This window comes from Anas acuta, chromosome 3 (assembly GCF_963932015.1).
Source record: "Anas acuta chromosome 3, bAnaAcu1.1, whole genome shotgun sequence".
Taxonomy (NCBI): domain Eukaryota; kingdom Metazoa; phylum Chordata; class Aves; order Anseriformes; family Anatidae; genus Anas; species Anas acuta.
Window position 1 is genome coordinate 99,560,207 of NC_088981.1, and position 23,094 is coordinate 99,583,300.

Here is a 23,094-nt window from a genome sequence, read left to right on the forward strand (position 1 = left end):
GGAAGGGAAGGGAAGGGAAGGGAAGGGAAGGGAAGGGAAGGGAAGGGAAGGGAAGGGAAGGGAAGGGAAGGGCATGATGAGGAATCTGCACAATCTATAGTAGTTGTAAATTGAGTAGTTATAGCAACATTAAATGTCACTAAATGAATATAAGTAATACAGTTCTGTCATTACAATGGGAAACTCACTCTTCTGTACTCACCAATTCATTCTGGATGCAAATTTATTCATACCAAGCTATTGTGAAGGAAGAATGTGATTCATTTTTGAATATGCAAGTGCCAAACTTTAGATATGGTCAGAGGATATCACTATAATTAATGAAGGAAAATAAAATAAACCAAATTTATTTTTTTATTGGTCAAATCTTCCTGGCAGTAGCAATCTTGTACTACAATAAGCCACAAGCACAGACCTAGGTATTGAGAATATCACAGTTTCTGGAGTAGCTGGTTAGTGAAACTCATGCAAAAAGTGAGCTGAAGGTACTTAAGTCCATTCAAAACTGGTTTGATTTGAACAGGTCATAGAACTATTTGGGATCTAGGGTAAATAATTTCTTACCCTAGACATATTCTTCCAGGTCAGAGGACAATTTGTTGACACAAAAAGAATAGGAGGCCTGGTAGAAACTTGCTGCCTACACTACTATTATGTCTGATGTTTAATTTGCAGTGACTTTTTAGCCCTTTTTACCAGCATTTGGAGGGAAGGCGTGCTGTGATGTGCATGCATGCATGGCTAACTTAGCTACCTAGGGGATGTGAATATCTTGTCAGGTGCTCAGTGAAAGAGGCAGAACTCCTCAAGAGGCATTCTTTGCTTGCACTGCAGCACTCGTTCCTTTAGTTTAATAAGCTGATGGCCTGTCTCCCCCATTTTTAAATATATTATCAACCAATTAATTCATGAAATTGTTCACACACGTGCAAAAAAGATTATGTAAAACTGTGGGGAAAAGTCCAAGCATGCAACCCCCCTTTCTTTCAAAATACTAATTGATGTTGCTAAGAGACAATAGTCATCTATTGCATCATCTCCAAATCCAGGCATTTAAATAAATTAATAACTGAGAATATTAGAAATCTCATACTTCCACATAATAAAATTTGAATATAAAATTCTTATCAAATGAAAACAAACTCACTACAATTCCTCCTTAACTCTGACCTTAAATCAATATTATCAGCCTGATTGTTCTGGAGTACTTAGTACTTGCAGCTCCACAATATTTCAAAAGAAAATATTGGTGTGCCCCAGAAAAAAAAAAAAAAAAAGAAAAAAAAAAATGTTTTCTACAAACAGTCTAAATGAATGCAGTTCTTTGAAAGAGAATGTAAGAATGATTTATGTGCACATTAACGTCATATAGTGATCAATTTCCTGGTCATATATAATTTTACTCTTATTTGATATCATGGGTATTCATTAAATTCTAGGTATATGATTCAAAGAAATAATACTTACCAAATGGCACATGGCAAATTGACTATCAGATATTTCTGACTTAAAAGTATACCTTCAAAGAAAAGTTTTTATAGAGACTCGTCTCATCTAATTTATAAGCCATCTGAAATTTGGTTGCATAACCTAAACTAGTCTCTTAAGTTCCCAAACAAACAATGTAGAAAGACCGTGATAGAGAGAAATTCGTCTAGCCTATATCAGACACTTATCTTAAAAAGGGATGAATTGTCTTTTGGAAAAACCTATCTTTCTCCTTTTGTTGTAAGGGGAACCTGGACAAATAGCTTAAATGAAACTCCTAACTTAAAATGGCTAAAACGTAGTGACGATGAATTCTACGCTAAATCAATATAAAACAAATAATACATAAAAGCCACAATGCACAGGTCAGAGTTAAGGCAGTTGTGATGAAATATGTATTTCCTTGTTCTTGCTAAGAAGAACCTAGGGGTTTTGTGTGCCAGGGAACTTTAAGATTTACTAGGACCCTAAACTATTCATTTCCTTGCTTTTGAGTCTGCTGCTTCTAAGTGATACAATAAGTAACTATATTGTTTATCACTGCAGTCTTCCATGCAGTTTTTCAAAAAAGCATCAAGTGTTTCTTATGTGCACTTGGGCAGTTAGAAGTCCCAAAGCAAGAATAACAGCATCTCTTGGATTACCTGCCAGTTAAGCTACATAAGCTACATATGGTTGCATCTTTCCAGGCACGGTGGTTTTGTTATCCACATTATCCACATTCCCTTTCAAATTAGTAATTTTCAAAATAGTATTTATTCTTCATTGTAAATAGACTGGAAAGTCTCTTACACTCAGGTTCTTTTGTGTGTGTGTGTAAAAAAAAAAAAAAAAAAAAAGGACTTTTCCTGTACCATTAGCTTGGCACTGCACAGTTCTCTGTCTCACATGTAGAGGCTGTTTTCCCCATTCTGGCTGTCTCCTCCCTGAGACTGTTCCCACAGAATTGTCTTTATGGACCCAAACATCCCTGATGGTCTCCTCCACCTCCCCAGTTCTACAGTAAACAATGGAGAAAGTATTTGGCTTTTCAAATACAAAGGAACAAAAGAAGCAAAAACTTGCAGTAGTAAGTTATTAATTTCTGCTTCCAGAAGAAATCATGCAAAATTTTAAAACTTTACTTTAAACTTTAAACTTCAAAGATCTTTAATATGCCAGCCATTTTACTGGTTCCCAAAAACTTAAATCATAACATCTGCAAATCTTGGCTTGATTCAATCAACTTCCTTTTCATACTTAATATTTTATCAGCATTTCTATTAGCATATTAACTGTTCAGAGGTTAAAAAACTAATCTGAAGTTTTAATATGTCTAAATGAAATTGCTTTAATTTCTTTTAAAAAGATGGTTTGAATAGGGCAGAGAGATTAAAATCATTATCACCAGCTTTAGCGTCCCCTGTGTAATAGTTTACTTTGTGTGGATACTACTGTTCTTAAAGGTTTTACTCAGTCCACTCTAAATATAACTTCATGATAGCAGCTAATGTTTATCCAGCAAATACTTCTGTGTGCTTCTCAAATAGACTAAATATACTTAGCCTATAGGTAAATATAAACAGACCATACATACAGACTAGAATGACTTTGACTACACCGTCTTCTGAAGGAGATTTGTGGTAAATTGAAATTCTCACCATCCAAAAATTTCACAAAAGCTGTTCATAGAAGAACTTAAATAACCAAGAGCATGTTAGTGTTATGTCAGAGGTAGGGCTAGGTGATCTTGGAGGTCTCTACCAACCTAGATAATTCTGTCATTCTGTCATTCTGTGATCCAGAGAAGATTCACGGCAGCAAGGTTAATACTGCTCAGTGTAGCAATTGAAAGGCGATGTTATTAACAAAAGCAAAGACTAATAAAATACAGTGAAAACGAGTAGTTTTCTAAAACTGCAATGCTATCCTAAATATCCCAAATGCTATTGACAGAAAGCTTGGTTAAGTCCTACTAAAATCACATTCACTGAATACAGAAAACATGTTTTTGATTACCTACTCCTGTTCTCTCTTTAAAGAGGATCAGAGACGATTCCTGCCCCCATATATAAAATATTTTTTCCTGCTGAAAAGATAAAGAAGATGGAGCAGATATGCAGGTTGCAGGCACTTTACAGCCTAAGACAGGCTGGGCAGTAGCTCATACATAACTGAATACCTTCAAAGGGAGACTCTTGGGCATGCACACGAAGGAGTGCAAGTATTCTTATGTTGTCTCAGTGACATTACATGGAAAGAAATATAATTTTGTATTTAGATTCACAACATAAACATAATGAAATGTTTATGGAAATACTTAACAAATTGTTAATAACTCATAGAAGGGCTAATGTGTATAAAAGGAATAAGAATTGGTGTGCTTTTTTTTAATTTGAAACTTAATTGCATTAATTATATCTAATGACAAAATATTTAATTTTCGCTTAACACTTTAATTTTTTTTTTCAAAACATTTTTGTACTGTATATCTTTCCATTTTAAAATTATAAGCAACTACTACTACAAAAACCTTGTACTGAAAAAGTAAAACTCCTTTCTGCTGGAGACACCTCTGATTAATTTGTCCCAGTATCTAATTCATCACATTGATTAAAAAAATACTGTTTAGATCATCACTAGAAAATTTCCATTCTTTATATTTATAGAATTTTAAATCCCAATATCTCAGAGTACTCAGAAACCTTAATGAATCATCATGGCTCGGGTACTAAACAGGTAGTAGTAACCCTAATTTAAAAAAAAAATAAAATAAATATGCAAACTGTGAGACATAAAGACAGGTTCTAGTTAAATATCAGTTACTCCACCCAATACAGGAGTAAGTAGATGAAATTCTCTGACTTGTTTTATGCAGAAAGTTCAGACATGATGATCTAATGGTCCTTGATGGCTTAAAAATCTATGAAAATGCCAAATAACTTCTACAAGGCCAGACTGAGAGCCACTGAATTGTACACATCAATAGAAAGCAATTATACAATTACTGCATTCTACTCTATCAGCATAAATAGAAAAAAAAAAAAAAGCAACATAAAATTATTTATTAGGAAAGATTTCTTGGGCTACTTTTTGATTATGATACACTGATTTCTTAAAAAGCTGCATTAATGGTGAATTATTAATATTAAAATGTAGTTTAACCCACTCCATGATGAATTAAAACCATTTCAACTTCACTCAAAGTACATAAATCCAACATAAGAAGTGAAGAAGTAAATACCTGGATGTATAATCCCACTGTTTTATTTGCGCTTGTAAGTGAAAAGAAAGCTCTGCAGTACTCTCTCAGAGGAAAAGACCTTAAACAAATTTATAGGCAAGCATGGTCTCTAACATCCTGGATAGTCAGCTGTCATATTTCTAGAAAGATCCTTATGAAAAAATATAAGCATTGCACTAAAAACTGAAATAGTTATGAATATATAAATTCAAATTTGTACTTTTGATCCTTCCTCATGAGAATCTGGTGTTGTTTTCTAAATGTACACTATATTTTAAAATTAAATCCTAGCAAAGAATTCTCATCTATTCTGAAGAGCTATATTGGGTCAAAGTGTTGAAGTAGAAAACCAACGGACTCTTAAGAATTCATTTGAAAATTCATTTTATGTTATGTACATGTATACCTTAAGGAAGTTTCTTAGACAAATCTTTACAAATATTTATCCTTAATTTGAAACTTTCATCAAAGAGAACAACACCAGAATATATCATTATGTAATCCTCTGATTTATGTGTTATGTCTCCTTTCAGAATGAGTTTTCTAAATGCCAGTATAACCTCTTATTTTGCCTGTAACATATAGCTATGCAGTCACAATCCTGCATTTACTGTTATGCATTACCTGCTGTCCTGTTCTGATATGCACTTGCTCAAAAGTTTGGGTGACACAATTATTATATGGCCATCGGAGAACTGGTTCTTGAATAATAACACTTAAAACACCTTGTAAACAGCCTGCTCAAGCCAGCTACATCTGAAACCTCTGAAGCTGAGACAGTACAGTCCTTTGCAGAGGGCACAGATGTCATACTGGTGTTGAAAAAGAGCTGCTGCAAAGAGACCATGGTCTCCATTTGTGTGTTAAGTGATGGATTGCTATTCAAAACTGTGAAAACCACACTGAGCCTGAGATTCCCAGCCTCCTCTGAGAGAATATGCTCTACTGTCCTCCTTCCCCACACATTAAAAGTAGATTAACTTTAGAAATAAAATATAGCTTCAGAAGTCATAGAAGGTAAAGTATTTTATTAGGTCCAGTGGTTAGTTTTAGGTCATGATTAGTTTTCTACGGTGTGCAGCAAGAAACATCACAATGAAGTTGTGATTATATTTATTTATTTATTTATTTATTTTATTTTATTTTTTTACAGATGGCTGTCAGGAATGATCCAAACATGGAAATACTTTCCACCAAAAGGTAAAAAATATTGAATCAAGAAGGTATTTAGGATCTGTGCTCAGTAAGTTCTGTTAACATTTTTAAGAGTTTTGGTAGAGCATAGCTCCACTAAAGCCAGAGCAAAAGCCCCATTCGCTGTCCACACTCCTCCCACACCTTTGCAGCTCCTCTGGAGAACCTCTGGCAACAGCCTCACCAGCTTTCAGATTTTTATTCAAATTATCTAATTAATCTGCTATTTTACAGATTATTTTAGGATATTACAACTATTAATTTATTATTATTAATATTATTATTATTATTATTGACACTATTGTGAAATTTGATCATTAACTAAAATGCCTTTCATCTTCCATTAACAAGACTGGGACCAGGACAAGCCTTAACTCAAAAGGTTGGTTGCCAGATCCATTGAAAGATTCTGGGTGAAAGTGGGCGTAAACCAGTGAAGATGGATGCCAGTCCTTGTTATTTGCAATTGGGCAGAAGACAGAATGCCATCAGGGAAGCTAATGGTCCGTTAGCTGCTATGTGAGGGCCAGGCAGGGGACAGGAGAATATGGACATGCCAGAGACTGTGGGAGCAGCGGGGAGGGAAAACACGCACAGAAACGGGACAGCAAATTGAGTGAGACTAATGTAGCGACCAGGAGGGATGCAGAAGAGGGGCAGGCAAGCATGAAGATGAGGACGTGGAGTCAGAGTGCAGGGAATGTGTTGTAACAGGATGGAGGAAAATGCCAAGTAGGAAACTGTGAGAAGAGGAGGAAGCATGGAGGTCAAACAAATGCTGCAGCATTGTGAAAACATGCAAAGAAAATTCGATCAGGTAGCTCCTCTTGCAGCAGGGAGTCTGAGTCTCAAGGGGTTCTGGTAGATGGAGTCTCTGGATCAGTGAGCGGAGAGGTTGCATTTCTGCACAGGTTTTCAAGGGTAAACATAAAGCCTGCAAAAATGCTGCAGAAAATGAAAGGAAGATGAAAGAAAGAAGGAATGGGAGTTTCTCATTAATGCTCAAAAGGAGAAAAAAGGGAATTTTAATTTAGAAATAAAATAAAAATTCCTTAGTGATTTTAAGCAGGCACAAATAACGGACTCAAGCTCATTGTTTTTAAAATCCTGGGTAGGGCAAAATTACATCATTGTTAAAGTTACTGACCTTTTCAGAAGCTTATTTTTACAGATAAGCCATTGCTCTAACTGGAATTGCCAGGCTTTGTTTAAGAGCTATCATTATGGCATATAAACCAATACAGACCAACTAAGTAAGTGCCATTGTTGCCTTTCTAGGAGCTCGCTAAAGATATATCCACTTACACAAGATAGTTGTAAATTAAATTAAGCCAGATGGATTTCTAAGGTTAGACAGTCTTCTTCATTCTGTTACAAGAGAAAAATCACTTCTAGGATTCTTCTCCGAGGTTTCGGAGATCCAATGGTGACAGAGTGTGCTTATGTTTTACAGTCCAGTGGCTGCTAAGATTTATCTTTTAAAGGTTTTCCAGTGTCATAGTGTACTGCTATTTTACAGTCCAGCAACTTCCAAGGTTTATCTTTTTGCAGAAACCCATGTAAAAGTTACAGCATCTTGGACAGTTTTGATAGGACACATTCATAATCACTGAAAGACTGAAAAGTATTTGAAGTTGGACACACTAATAATCCTCACTGCTTTCGTAGTAGTTATCACCTTTTACTTCGTAAATGTTTTCTTTCGGAGTCCCACAGAAAGGGAGACAAAAGTTCTGGGCTGGTGGAGAGTAGTGAAGAGGTTTGTGGACAGTTTGGAAATGGCTTTAATTTTCTGTTACTTTTGTTATTGTGGTGCACAAGTTGAAAAGAAAAAAAGAAAAATCTGCAGAGGTCCCTCTAACTAATGACACCTTTACTCTCTATATTAGGGTGTAAAACTTTTAAATACCCTATACTCGCTCCGTGGCATCATGAGTTAAGTAGAATTCTGACTGAAGGCCACTGCATCTTTCTCTACAGATGAGAGGAGAGAATAATTATGAAGAGATGGGAAAGTTCTGATTCCAGTTATTCTCTTCTTGGGCAGACCTATGCCACCACAAAAGGGCAAATACCCTGGACTAAAGGCAAATCGGATGTAGTGTCCGTTATGCTTTGAGAAATTGAAAAGAAATGCTGAGTTAAAGTCAGATATCCACTCTCTTGTTAGAGTATCAAAAATATTTCCTATTCCTTTGAACAAAATTTCTACTTTCCAACAAAGCCAAAAATAAAGCACATAATCATTCCAAGCAAGCTGAGTGGTGTCCCTCAGGGGTATGACTTGGGACTGGTGCTTTTCAATATCTTCATCAATGACATAGACGATGGGATCAAGTGAACCCTAAGCAAGCTTGCAGATGACACCAAGCTGGGTGGTGTGGTTGATACAACAGAAGGAAGAGATGCCATTCAGAGGGACCTGGACAGGCTGGGCACACGTGAACCTAATGAGGTTCAGCAAGTCCAAATGCAACGTGCTGCACCTGGGTTGGTGTGGTGATTTTACTCAGGTGGGCAACTGAGTTCCACTGTGGCTGCTTTCTCACTCCCTCACCTCAAAGGGGAAGGGGGAGAAAATATGACACAAAGATCTCAAGGTTTGATATAAGGATCATTTAATTAAAGGGAAAAGGAAGAGGGGAAAAAAGAAAAAAGAAAAGAAAAAAAAAAAAAGGCAAAGCCAGCACGGAAGCACAGAGAGAGAAAAGCAATTACTCTCTGCTTCTCGTCAATGTGATGTTCAGACACATCCCAGGAAGCCGGGCCTCAATACATTCAATACACATAGCGGTTTTGACAGACACTTCCACAACGAGAGCCTCCCCACACACACACACTTCTTCCCCTTTCCCATCTTTTATTGCTGAATGTGACACAATATGGTACGGAATATTCCTTTGGTCAGTTCAGGTCAGCTGTCATGGTGATGTCCCCTCCCCACCTCTTGCCCACCCCCAGCCTGTTGGCTCTTGGTGGATGAGGGGGAGTCCTGATGCAGTGCCGGTACTGTGCAGCAATAGAGACAACACTGGTGTGATACCAGTGCTGTTCTAGCTACAAGCGCGGAGAACAGCACTGTATGGGCTGCTGCAGGGAAAGTTAACTCCATACCAGCCAGACCCAGCACAGTTGGGGCAATCCCAGACAGCATCACAGACTGGGAGAACTCATTGACAGAAGCTCTGTGGAGGACTTGGGGGTTCTGGTAGACGAAAGTCTCTACATGAGCCAGCAGTACGTGCTTGCAGCCCAGAAGGCCATCTGTGTCCCAGGCTGCATCAGAAGAGAAGTGGCCAGCAGGTCAAAGGAGGTGATTGTACCCCTCTTCTCTGCCCTTGTGAGGCCCCAGTTGGAGTGCTGCATCCAGATTTAGGGCCCCCAGCACAAGAAAGATGTGGATCTGTTAGAGCAGGTCCAAAGGAGAGCTACAAAGATGATCAGAGGGCTGGAGCATCTCTCCTCTGAAGAAAGGCTGGGGGAGCTGGAGATTTTCAACCAAGAAACTCAAGTCTCTGTGGAGACCTCATTGCAGCCTTTCAATACTTAAAGGGGACTTATGAAAAGATGGAGGACTCTTTATTCGGGTAGATAATGATAGGAGAAGTGGGAAAGGTCTTAAAAGAAAAGAGGATAGATTTAGACTAGGAGGAAATTCTTCAATGTAAGGGTAGTGAAGCACTAGAACTGATTGCCCAGAGAAGCTGTGGATGCCCCATCCCTGGAGGTGTTCAAGGCCAAGGTGGAGGAGGCCTTGGCCAACCTGGTGTAGTGGGTAGCATCCCTGCCTATGGCAGGCAGTTGGAGTTGGTCTTTAAGGAGATGATCTTTAAGGTCCCTTCCAACCTGAGCCTTTCTATGATTCTAAGTTGCCTCTGTAGTTACGAGCTTTCTAGAATGACTTTTTATTTTCTAAACACTCATTTAAACAAAATGAAAATTATACAGGATATACTTCATTTTACTGTGTTTATGCAGTTATTCATAAACGACTACTTTTATTCCAGTCAAGGAATACCTTGAGTTTGTTAAGGACTTCCTGTAGTCCATTACTCAGGATTTTTGTCAAAGTGAATAAGGAATGCCACACTGTATGTTTTTTTTCACACATCTCTTACTTCTTCTCTCTGTTACTTCTGCTCTTACTTAACTGATTCTTGTCGGTTCTTCTGCAATACTCTAACTTTTATGGTAGGTTTGAAACATAAGCTTCACATATATTTAGCTGAGCAGTGAAGGAGGAACTTGTGAAAACCATTCTAATGGACTAGGAATATACATAGAATTCAAAAAGCCCAGACACCAATATCACCTTGTTTAGAGCACAGATTAATGAAATGGTCCTTTGAGGTAGGCCCATAGACAATATATATAACAATTCCCTTCTGGAAGTTGGCAAAGAAACAAAAAGAGGGTGAAAGAGGTTGCCTGTAAGTATCACTGCCCACTGTTGTTGGAAGAAGCCTTGTCAGAGAATGTTTGTTTTTGACAAGGCGTTTGACGAGCTTGCTGAATTTGCCTGGTCATTAGTACCACAAGAGAATATGGAGAGCTGCAGAAATGATATAAAGTTTGTTATTTACTGAGGGGTATCTCTACAAGGTGTTGACATGTGCAACAGAGATCCCAATCAAAACATTAATTTCAAGAACATGAAAGGTAAGATGCAAGTCCCTAAAAGACTGACTTTTCTGTGTGAATGTTCTCATGAACAAGCCAGGCCTGATCAAACTTTCACTCAGAGAACAGAGAAAGAAAAAGATGTTACAGCAATAAGGCACATGGTGTGGTTGTCCTTTATGTGACTTCCTCTGTTTCAAGAAACTAAAGACACCTGTGAGGAAAATGAACAGTCAAGATCATATCGCAATAAGGCAAGATACATATTATTGTTTGAACTTCATGCCTCAAACTATATGTAGAAGTCATCATCACTGTAGAAGACAAATATCCTTGGCCATGAAGGAAAGATTTAATCTCCAGAATATATAGGTTTGTTTGTCCTAAGTCTCCAGCACTTCAGCTGCAGTCCTTCATGTTTACCCATTGTCCATTAGTTCCATAGTAATTCAGCCTTTATGAAATCCTTTTCTTTGAAGTCTGTTGCCAACTCATTAAATGTTCCAAACTTTCCAGTACATGGATTTATGAGCAATTAAGAGTTTCTCAGACTCAGTATTCAGGAAATATAGCTCATTATCTGCTGCAAAGGCATTTGGCCAATTTAAGGAAATTCTTCAGTAGAAAATTTGTTGTTTCCTAACAATGTTGCCCAGTCTCTTCCTTTTTAGATATTGTGGCCTGAACACTTTTTTTTTCTTTTTTTTTTTTTTCATACACTACAATGGCTCTAATCTGAACAGCTACTCCATTGAAAAAAATTGCTATATTCTACCTTAGTGTCTTCAAAGGTAAATTTACTGAGCTCATCTAATGGCTCTGATATAATGGATGGAAAAACTCCATTGTCTGAGTGCAGGTCTTGAGACATATATTCAGACAAATGTTTTACCTTATTGCCCTTTTCTCCTGACTCCTGGCAATATGTACACAGCATGTTCATGTTAACGTATTTTCTCCAAAATCCAAGGTCCTGCAGTTCTTTCTGCCAACTCTGCCATTTGTTCAAAATCTCTCTTCTTAAATGGCAATTTTCATTTTAGACCTACAGGAAATGGATCCGAGTATGCCACTATATAAAAAGTTAGATTTTCTGAACCTTTCATCTTCTACCCATTGGATAATTTTCCTACTTGTGCTAAAGTAGTGTCATTTCTATCGAAAGACTGCTCTTTTGAAATTTGTCACCAGGTGGTTCTCTAAACTTTATTAGCAGTTTCTAACAGTACCTTTTATTTACTGGACAATTCTTCAGTGCTCTTCAGTAGCTAGTGCTGTAGCAAAGCAATCTCACAAGCAGTTTTGAAAGATTTATTGTCTGGGTGCAATTTTTTTGTGAATGGACTTGCCGCTCAGACTATGTGCAACAATGTTCGCAAAAGAATCACAAAGAAGGTTATCTGGCTTAAGGTCTGTAGGAAACCATTTTAAATAATGCTGCAGTACAGTCAGGGCCAGCTCAGCTCTCTGATATGAGCAAAAGATCAAGAACAGGTGCAGGGCAGATCTTATGTACCGACTTAATCAAGCACAAATCTGTTTAAATTTTTTTCATGTACATATGCGTTTGCAGTTTCAAATCCCATTCTTGCTGAATGTACTTACTATGCTTGTCCACAGTCTTAGATAAAAGTTTCAGGGATCTTAGCAAAAAATGCAAAAAACTCTCTTCAGCTTATAAAAAATTACCATGAGTCATTTAGAAAGCTATATTCTTAGCTGCTTAATGAACAAAGTTTCTGTTTTTTAATGTTTTGTTTTGTTTTGTTTTGTTTTTAACCCTTAACCTACTGCCTAGATGTCTCTTACAAAGCCAATGGAAAATGCTACTGCATATTTTTTCAAGAATATGTTTTATACTACTGACCACTGCATTTTAACTTCTTCCAGCCCTACATAAGAACACTCCAGGCTTGCTCAGAGCTACTAGTAACTACATGCAAGTTCTCTCAATCAAAGCCTTCAGGTCTTCCATTTCACCAGGATTGTATGGTGCACAGGCAATTCATCATTATTTAAAGAGACAGAGAGAGGGAGAGGGAGGGAAAAGATTATGTTAGTCTATTTATACACAAATTAAATGTCCATAACACTCACTCTCAGAACTACATTTTCAAAAATAATAAGGGTTTCACAGTTCAGATAAAATAAAGAGCCTGCCCTCCATTGGATGCAGTTCCCAACTCTAAAGGCTATTTAAAGGCAGTGCTAACAATGTGTTACTACTTTCAGTGACTCTGCTGTCATACACATACCACATATATAATGAATACATATCATGCTATCATCCATATGGATATAGATGAATAGGTGTATATGAATTATTTACATAAACATGTACATATATATGGATATATGGATATAACTGGATATATGTACAGCCTGGGGGATGAGAGGCTGGAGAGCAGCTCCATGGAAAGGGATCTGGAGGTGTTGGCTGATGACTAGTTGAATAAGAGTGAACATTGTGCCCTGTCAGCCAAAAGGTCCACCTATGTCCTGGGCTGCAAGCACAGCATTGCTAGTCAATCGAGGGAAGGGATTGTCCTGTTCTGCTCTGCGCTGCTGCAGCCTCCCCTCAAGTACTGTGGCACCACAGTATAAAAATGACATTAAAATATTAAAGAGTGTCCAAAGAAGGACTACAAAGATGGTGAACGGTCTAGAGGAGAAGATGTATGAGGAGAAGCTGAGGTCACTTGAATTGTTCAGCCCAGAGCAGAGCAGACTGGGGGGAGGCCTCATGGTGGCCTGCACCTCCCTCACAAGGGTAGCAGAGGGGCAGGCTCTCTGGAGACAGCAACAGAACCCAAGGGAATGGCATGGAGCTGGGACAGGGGAGGGTCAGCATGGGTGTTAGGAAAAGGTTCTTCACCGAGAGGGTGGTTGGGCACTGGGACAGGCTGCTTAGGGCAGTGGTCATGGCACCAAGCCTGACAGAGTTTACGAAGTATTTGGACAACATTCTCCAAAACTTGGTTTGATTTTTGAGTGGTCTTGTGTGGAGCCAGAAGCTGGCCTTAGTGGTCCTTGTGGGTCCCTTCTAACTCAGGTTATTCTACAATTCTGTGATTTTACATATGTATATATATGTGTTTATATATCATGTATGCATCTACAAGAAAATCAGACAGATCAAATAGTCATGAATGGCTCTCTAGCCCTCTGCAGTATGCATAATATGGTGTACAATGACTAGATTTTAAGCTTTTCCTTCCTACAGAAAATAACATTCAGTATATAAAATATTCCTCTTCAAGGTAGATTTTCTTAACAACACTTTTCACTCAAAACTCATTGCCTCACAGTAAGATCTTTCAGTTTCAGTTCAGATTAAAGAAATGAACCAGCGAAAGAAGAAACAAAATGCACCTCTGCACAGCCCATCTATTCATGTAACACATATACCACACACAAACACTGTCAACAGCCTGGCATCCTGTCCCACACATTTCTATCATACAATATGCATTAATAAAAAGCCCCTGTATCAAATGACAGCACCTAGTTAACACTCCCACATCAATCATGTTTTTAAAGGAATTTTGTTTTGTGTTCCCTAATTGAATCCTTTGAAAATATGCCAGAAAGGTGAGATACATTTTTTTCTTCTTTTCCCTTCTGGATTTTAATTACCCCTCCCTAAAAGGAACAGACATCAAATAATAGAAAGACTATTACAGGAAACTTGCAATAGAAATCTGAAATCTTCTGTTGGTGAGGCTTCTAAGGAGCAACATTTTTACTTAAATTGTCTAGGATACACACAACTTTTAAGAGAGCAAAACTAAAACCACCAGCACTGTCTGATGATATTGCAAGCTCAAGAACCCACAAAATGCCCCTGCCTTTAGAGGACAATTTGCTCTAACAAGTGAAGTTCAGTTAAAACATTTCTTATTCTCAACCCTCTGCTTCTTCTCTCACTCTTATGATTGCCTCTCCTACCACAACAGCCTTAACTGTGACACTTCTGATGCATATCAAGCAAAAATGGCCCAGATTGACTATAACAGTTGCAGCCTAAAGGGGTTAGTATAGAAGAACCTGATTTCTGTAGAGGCATCTTCAACCCTCACTGCACAAATAACAAATTGTAGTTAGAAATTTAAAGTTTTCTTTCCTGTTAAGCAAAAGTACAGTACTCTGAAAACCATGTACATTGCAATTCAAGCATTTAAGTAATATAATTACGTCAATGCTTACCAAAGAATATAGAACAAGTCGATTTTCTGCATAACTGTGACATTGTATCCTGTACTTTTGGTGATCTGCATAACTTTCAGCTTTATCCCATTTGGCTGCTAAGCTCTCTCAAACAATTACACAGTTCAGTTATTTTAAGTAAAATAGATTTGTCACAATTCTTGCTCCCTACTGGCTGCTTTGCAGATGCCGAACAATGGCAGGTGTGCACAGGCAAGAAACTGCTTCAAATACCACCTTGGCTCAACACAGGCTGCACAGAATGAAAATTGAGAGACAGAACCAGATGCCGCAGAGGAAGCATCCTCTTTCCTTTATCGTCTCATCTCATTCCTCAAGCCAGCCAATCTCCTATCCCCTTCGCATCAGTGACAGTAATCCTGTGCAAAAAGGTGTCACCCTCTAAACATTAAAGGGAAGCAGCAGCAGCAATAATGTTTAAGGTGCCTTTCCTCTTTTTCTGTTTAAAAAGATCAAACTTTGGGACACTGTGGGAAATAAGAATGGTTAGAGGCTTTCTGTGAAATTGCATCTTCATTGGGATAGCAAATAGAGACAGAGTTACCAGCAACTGTTCTGATTAAAAAATTGTGCTGACAATATCACAGGTAAAGATTACAGGTAGTTATGTACATGTGTACAAGCACACAAATAGGTAATTGAGAGACCTAGACTACACTATTTCATTTATTTATTTATTTATTTATTTATTGAGGAACAACCATATGAAAAAGTATTGAGTAAAAACTACAGACTCCAGACAGGTAGTCCCTATAAACTTCCACACCTGGCAAGTTGCAATTCCCATCAGCCATTCTTCTTGCTTTCCCTCTGTGTAATTTTACTTATACAGAAATTGGGTATACTAGTGTCATGACATCAAAGCACACAGGTGTCATTTACATAATAATGCAGATGATCCCTCTTTGGGCTGTCTGCATGAACATGTGACATACTGAAGTGCAGAGATGTGCAAAGCTAATGCAAAGTCAGAGGTAGGGACAAAATATGTGTCAACACACCAGCCAGTGGCTTTTCCTCCAGCACTTTCCTTTTTGTCCTCCTTCTACTAAGACTATTTCAGCTGCCATTACTGCTCTGCCTTGGTCCTTACAGCCTACTAAGCCAAACCTAACCAGTGTTTTCCCATATCTTCCTTCTCCTGGAGATGTCTATGGACAGCCTTATGTTGAGCTGTGTCCCACAAAGAAACCTTATTATGATAATACTGAGGCCACTAGTCAGTCTCCGGGTTGACAGTCTGTCAAAATACATTTAATCCACGCATTTGCTTTCTCCAATGGCAAATTTTATCCCTTGGTACTACTTACTAGTATCACCTTTCCCAAGATAAAATACTAGGTTTCAACACTGGTCTCTATGAATATAGACCTCAACATCTTATGTGTCTTCTTTGACAACAATGACTATTTAGGTGATAAAATCTTAAAGCTTAAACAACCAGAGGACAGCTTATCTGAACACATTAAATAACATACTTCTTATCAACTACAAACTATTTTTGCACCCTTGTAGAACAGAGGTAAAAAGATCTTGATTCCAATGAAAATATCAGTGTATACTTTTGTGAATCAGTTCAAAAATAGATCAGAAAAAATCTTTCCAGTTAAGGTTTTCCTCAGAAAGGCTCAGCTACATTATTTCACCCATGTAAAAAGATATTTAGACATAGTCAGTGAAGAGCCAAATTTAGCTGCGATACATAAAGTGCTTCTGTTAGATTTGGGAAGAACATTCTCAAGAAATCCAAGACTAAATAGTTGAATTCTTTCTAACCTTTCCATTTTAAACACAATTTAGGTTTATTTTCACACTGGGGAAAGGTAATAAATACCCAGCTCTCCAGGGAGTTATTTGGTTGGACTATCAATTTCAGAGCCAGCCAGCCTCAGGAGTTATGACCAGCAAGTCAATCAAAGTAGCTACTTCATTTAGGTACTGCCAAAGCTTAAATCCACCCAAAAGGTTTATTGGAAAAAATTCTTAAACACTGAGATAGGGGTCCATGATGATCCCCTCTGCTTGGGCTTACTTTCTCCCAGTGTGCAGCAATCCCAGCATCTCTGCTGCTGGCCTAGCAATGGCATACATTGATGGGGACCAGTTCTGCACCCTTCTCAAATCTCCTAAGAAGGACCAAGAGTACCATTTACCTGGTTATAGGCTCTGATTTCCAACAGTGACACACCATCTTGACAGTGTTTTAAAAGAACCCATAAAGGATGGCTTATGTATTTTATACACAAATTCTATATTTAAAAACAAATAAATAAGCCAGAAAAAATCCAAGGGGAAGAAAGCAGATCTCCATCCACTCCCTTTGAATGCCATCATCACTTCACTTCTTAGCCAGGTTCCATGTCTGTCCACTGCCCAGACCCATGACTTCTTACCTCCATAAATGAAAAGCTCAAAGACTTCATAATCAGAATTTGCATCTCAGAATTTAATACTCTTGTATGTATTTTTCTTTCATGATTTTTTTTGATTGCTTTATGAGTTTATGTACATTTCAAGCATCAACAACTTCCTGTGTCAAGGAGTCCTTCAGATGAAGTGTGGTGGATTAGATCAACTGAGCCTGTGTCTAAAAATAAGCTTCTTTGCCAGGGGTATATAGCAGACTGGTCTGGCCAAATTTATCCTTAGTAAACCTCTTTGCCTCTTTACCTTCCACTTACCTCTATGTCTTCATTTTTTTTTCCTTGAACTCAGACAAAAGAGCCCGTGTTAGATCACTTTTTCATTCTGCCTAAATGTAAGGGCTACATTTGCTATTCTTCAAGCCCCTCATAAAATCCTATGAGGCTTAAAAATCTTTTACAGGCTGGATCATGAACAATCCTACTCCTGACTGTGCATCAGTTCTTTCAGAATACTGAGCGTATTCAGCTCTTTGAATTTTGCTTCCACCACAGATATAGTAACTTCAATTTCATCCTTATTGATAACTAGTTCTAAGGGCCGTGGAACTACTGAATCCTGGTCTCCTAAGGCTTTGTTGAGCCCAGTGTTAAGATCCCATGAGCATTTATTGATGTCTAATAGGTGCTGAACTCATGTTGCAGATTGGGAGCAATAATAGGGCTCTTCAATTTTATCCAGTCATCTATTATTTTTGACAGTTCTATTCTCCTTCCAAATGTGGCTGAAATCAGCTAGTCGATTTGAAAGTTACTTTGTGAAGAAACAGCCTCACGGCCAGCAGCAACTAGGCACAGAACTTAGAAATCTAGACATTTTTTGTAAAGGCAGCATCAGTTTTTGAATGTTATGACTGGGAATTCCTTCCGTTATTACAAGATTGTTTCTTTTTCAGATTACAGACAAACTATTTGCGTTCCAGTAATGTTAACACTGAAATGGTAGACTTGGTGAAAAGACTGAAGTTTAAATACCCTAATATTGTAACCTGGGACATCTAGAAAAGCTAGTCTTTAAAAGTTTATAATTAAAGACAAAATTCAAAATTTACATCCTGCACAGTTTTCTGATCAAACGTTAGGATCGTGATTTCATGGAATAAATAAAGAAAATCCTGAACTTTATAAAACATGCTGGCTGAGGAGAACAATTCTTTTATTTGAATCAAATCTATATCAAAGTCAATGATATAGTTAATAATTAACTGTTCATAAGGTTTAATCTATCTTTAAAATATCTGTCACCAAGAACTCCTTGAATACTGGTCTAACATAAAAAATGGGTACAATTATTAGAAGTGTTTACTTTATTCCCTCTGTAGCCTGGCTACCCACTCTACGTTATTTATGTGTCCATCCCAGGGATAAGGATAAGTCGAAATGAAAGTACTCAAATTAAACACACCATCTTCAAATACAGAGTACTAGATGTTATTATGTTAGTGCTTCTTAGTAGGATAAAATACAACAAATTTTACTCCTATTCACATAGGACAGTGAGGAGATAATAGTCCCAAGGATTCAGTCTAACTTTCATTGTTAAAATGATGTTTTATTCTTTGATAACTGACAAAAGCATTATTTGTGACTTTTGAGTCATTATTTATGTATCACTGAAAGTTAATCTTTCACCTACTGCTGTATTAGCTTAAAATGATAAAAGCTTGTGATTATTTCTTCATTCATTTCCCTGTATTTTTTAAAATAAAGGGCAAATTATTTCTAGATCTTTATGGAAAATTCCTCTATAGCTGTGGGTGGAAGGAAGGAAAATTGTTAAGTAATTCTGAGTTCATTTTAGTAAACTTCCTTTTTGCTATATAGAGGCATATTTATGTTTTTAATTAAAAAAAAAAAATAAAGAGGCCATAAATTGCTGGTCAATTTTGCAATGTTTTGTCACTTCCCATTAATGCAAATATAGAAGATATATTTCATAAAATAAATATACAGAGCAAGAATTCATGTGGCAGGCTGATAGTCTCTTTTTACAGTACCTAGCATAACAGTTATAACCCAGCTGATGCCCCTCAGCTCTACAGTAATATAAATGTTAATAAATTCCACCAGTTAAAATGTGATGTTCAGAGAAGGATTACTAAACAGGTACTTACATAAGCATTATCAAAGAGTTGTACCTATTTTATATAACTGATCAGTCATTAAGCACAATAGGGAAAAGAACAATACCCAGGGGACTTGCATGGCATTTCACTTTTCTATATGTAGACTAGAAACTTGGGTAGTATTCAGAAGAGACACAAAGATTATACTAATCAGATTTGCTCTTTCAGTGCTGTCACTGTTACTGGGTTAGCTTTACAACAGAACCCTCTTCTTACACTCCGTGTCTCACATGTGCCACCTGAGCAGCAGGTTGGGCATCTTTGTCTCTCCTGAGGTTAAATCCTGCAGATCCCTGACTCACAGCACACTGCTCAGCTTCAGTGGCCTACACTGTCAACTGTGTATTCACAGCAAAGTTCCCTGAATTTAGTGCCTGAATGAGACTTTAATTCAGTTCCACTTCCAGTATGGGATGCAATGACTCAGAACAACTGAAATCCCCAAAACTAAAGCAAATGAGTAAAGGTTGTTTGATCTAAAACTTAAGTAGGTGTAATTCATATCAGACACTAACTTTAGAGGATGGAAATTCACTCAGATGTAATACCAATCGCTGCATTCCTCTTCTCTCCTTTCCCTGTCAGATCTCAAGATTCTTCAGATGTGCTAAACCCCTCAGAGCAGCCAAGCTCTTAGTTATTTGTCTGCAAGAAACTCCAGCAAGGAATACATGAAAACTATTTTTAAAATATTATTTCTTCTACATTCATCCAATTTAATGCATCTTTACATCTGAAAAATTTACTACATGTTCATAGAATCATAGAATATCCTGAGTTGGAAGGGACCCATAAGGATCACCAAGTCCAACTCCTGGCAACCTAAAAGTTTAGACCATGTGTCTAAGCGCACAGTCCAATCGCTTCTTAAATTCAGATAGTCTTGGTGCAGTGACTACTTCACTGGGGAGCCTGTTCCAGTGTGCAACCACCCTCTCAGTGAAGAACCTCTTCCTGATGTCCAGCCTAAACTTCCCCTGCCTCAGCTTAACATCATTCCCACGGGTCCTATCACTGGTGATTACAGAGAATAGGTCACCTGCCTCTCCACTCCCCCTCGCGAGGAAGTTGTAGACTGCAATGAGGTCTCCCCTCAGGCTTCTCTTCTCCAGGCTGAACAGGCCCAGTGCCCTCAGCTGCTCCTCATATGTCTTCCCGTCTAGGCCCTTCACCACCTTCATCGCCCTCCTCTGGACACTCTCCAACAGTTTAATGTCCTTCTTGTACTCTGGTGTCCTGAACTGCACACAGTACTCGAGGTGAGGCCACACCAGTCCAGAGTAGGGCTGATCTCTACCATTCCAACAAAATCAGTCTTAAACAAGTCAAAAATAATATATATATAATAATAATAATAAAGTAAATTAAAATTAGTAATAGACTTTTATTCAGTAGATAGTAAGTGCTAAAATCTTGGCTAGATCAGAAGATGGCATGATCCCCCAAAACAAAACGTTTTTGTGTATTTGTTCTCAACTATCTATTGAGTAACTACAATAAATGCCCTTTCCATGGGATGTGTGAGATGGCTCTCTGCTCTTGTGGAGACATTCAGAGACAAACGCAATTCATATTTTAGTCTGGCTTGCTGCTTTAAGAAACAAGGAGGACATTAATGTGAGAAGTCAGTGACAAGGTGTAAGAGAAAGTACTATCATGTTGGAGAGGAGGATAGAATATAGAGTAGGGTTTTTTGTAAGTCAAATTACCATGTGTACATACTGAGTAAAGAATACTATAAGAGAATGTTTAGGAGTTGTGTCCACTTATTCTTAATGACTGATGGCTTAAATAATGATCTTTCTTTCATTTAAGCAAAATTAAACACTTGGAACAAACATTTGCTGTGAAACAGACTTTACATAACTTGCCAACAGAACTCACTTCACACAGTCCCAAAACATATAAGAGCTTTCTGAGGACATCAATTCAGGTGAGAGATTTTAGAGACTTTAAGGCCAGTGAAGGCAAATAAATAATTGCACATAATTACGGGGTTAAAAGGGAGAGGTTGTTGAGTTTCAATAAATGGCCATTATTCCAAATAAATATTATCAACAAGTATTAATTTACACTTTTGGAATTACAGGATTTCTGTTTAATCTCATACAATGCAGAGATGCAAACCCTCGGAAAGAGGTCTAGAAGAAGCATCTCAACCTACAAAATTTTTCAAAGTGAGGAACCCAGCCTTCTGCAAAGGTCAAAATAATGAAGAGGCTGGTGAAAAGGGGTCCAAGACACACATCTTTGAGCTGCATTTCAGGGTTCTATATTACTAATATAATACCAGAATGATTGTTTCAACCTATCTCTAAATACAGAAATGGAACTCTGAAATATCATTTACATAATAGCTGTGAAGTCCCCTTCACCCACTCACTCCTCAAAAGTAGACAACAAAACAAAAATAAACAAACAAGCAATAACAAAAAATAAACAACCCACAAGTGTTTTTAATTTATTTAGTCAAGTACTACCTCAACTTTTGAACCATTGGGCTGCTAAAAGGACATTCATAATGGAACACAGTAATACCATTATTCATATTTCCATGTATAGTATAGTATAACCAGCTTTTTTTTTTTTTTTTTTTTTTTTTTTTTTTTTTTTTCTAAAAATGACTAGCATACAAAAATTGTGAATTCTTGCCCAAAAGGCAGATACTCCCATAATTGATCATTAATGTGTTTATTGTACCTTCTTCTGAAACAGCCAGTATTGGTTGCTGTCAGGGACATAATAATCTATTAGATAAACGTATACTGTTCCAGTGTAACATGGTGATTCCTAAATATTGTTTTTGCTTAACTGATAACAGAATATTAAGTATATATTTAAAGACATATGCAAGCAGCATTTAATGATATCCTATGGAGTTCACAGAGGGATGCATTTGCTATTATTGCTGTTGTTTCTTTGTGGAGTTTTCTGATGCTGATTGCAAGATATTCAGTCATTTTTCATCTCTTGCCCTTAGCAGTAGCTCTTGTGCTATTTCAAACAAAAAACACAAAGCACTGACACCCCCCCCTACCCCCCCAACAGAAATAGAATATCATTTGGGATGAAAAATTCTGTCATCATATTGTTGCAAAGACACAATTTAAAAGAGTTAAAATAGACATGCAAATTGTGATGTCTAGGATTCAGAAACGTGCTTGCAGGAACATCAGGTAGGAGCAATCAAGGAAGAAAAATGTTTCTGTATTAGGGATAACACCTTGAATTTAAAGAAAGGGCTCCAGCTGAGGGCTGCAGAATGCAAATTCTCTTGTTAAGCTGCTCATTTATATATATTTAAAAAGCATAGGCCATAATTCAGAAAAGCACCATACATATGCTTAAGTCCATTTCGCCTGGGAAAGAGGGAAAACTCTTCTCCATGGTCTTTGTGACTGACAGCACTAAGTGAGGAGTGTCTGTTGCAGATGTCTGTCAACAAACCTGTGCTGGGCATAGTGGGGCTATTTGACTGGAACAGCTATGCTGGCAGTTGCTCCTGATATTGACATAATTACCTCTCCCTTCTATTGGTGTAGCTGATTCCTTTTCTAGGATGTGACTTTACTAATTGTACAAGCTACAGGCATCCAAATCTCATGGCAACCATACAAACATCAGCATCTTTGCCTTAATAAAGGATTAATAAGAGGGCTCTTCTCAAGTAGTTCTCTATGTAAGGACACTCTCCAGAACATGAAATAAATAAATAAAAACAGAGAAAAAAATATATTCTTATTTAATGCCAGCAGAATTACAGGGATAAAGTAAAAAAAAAAAAAAATAGAAA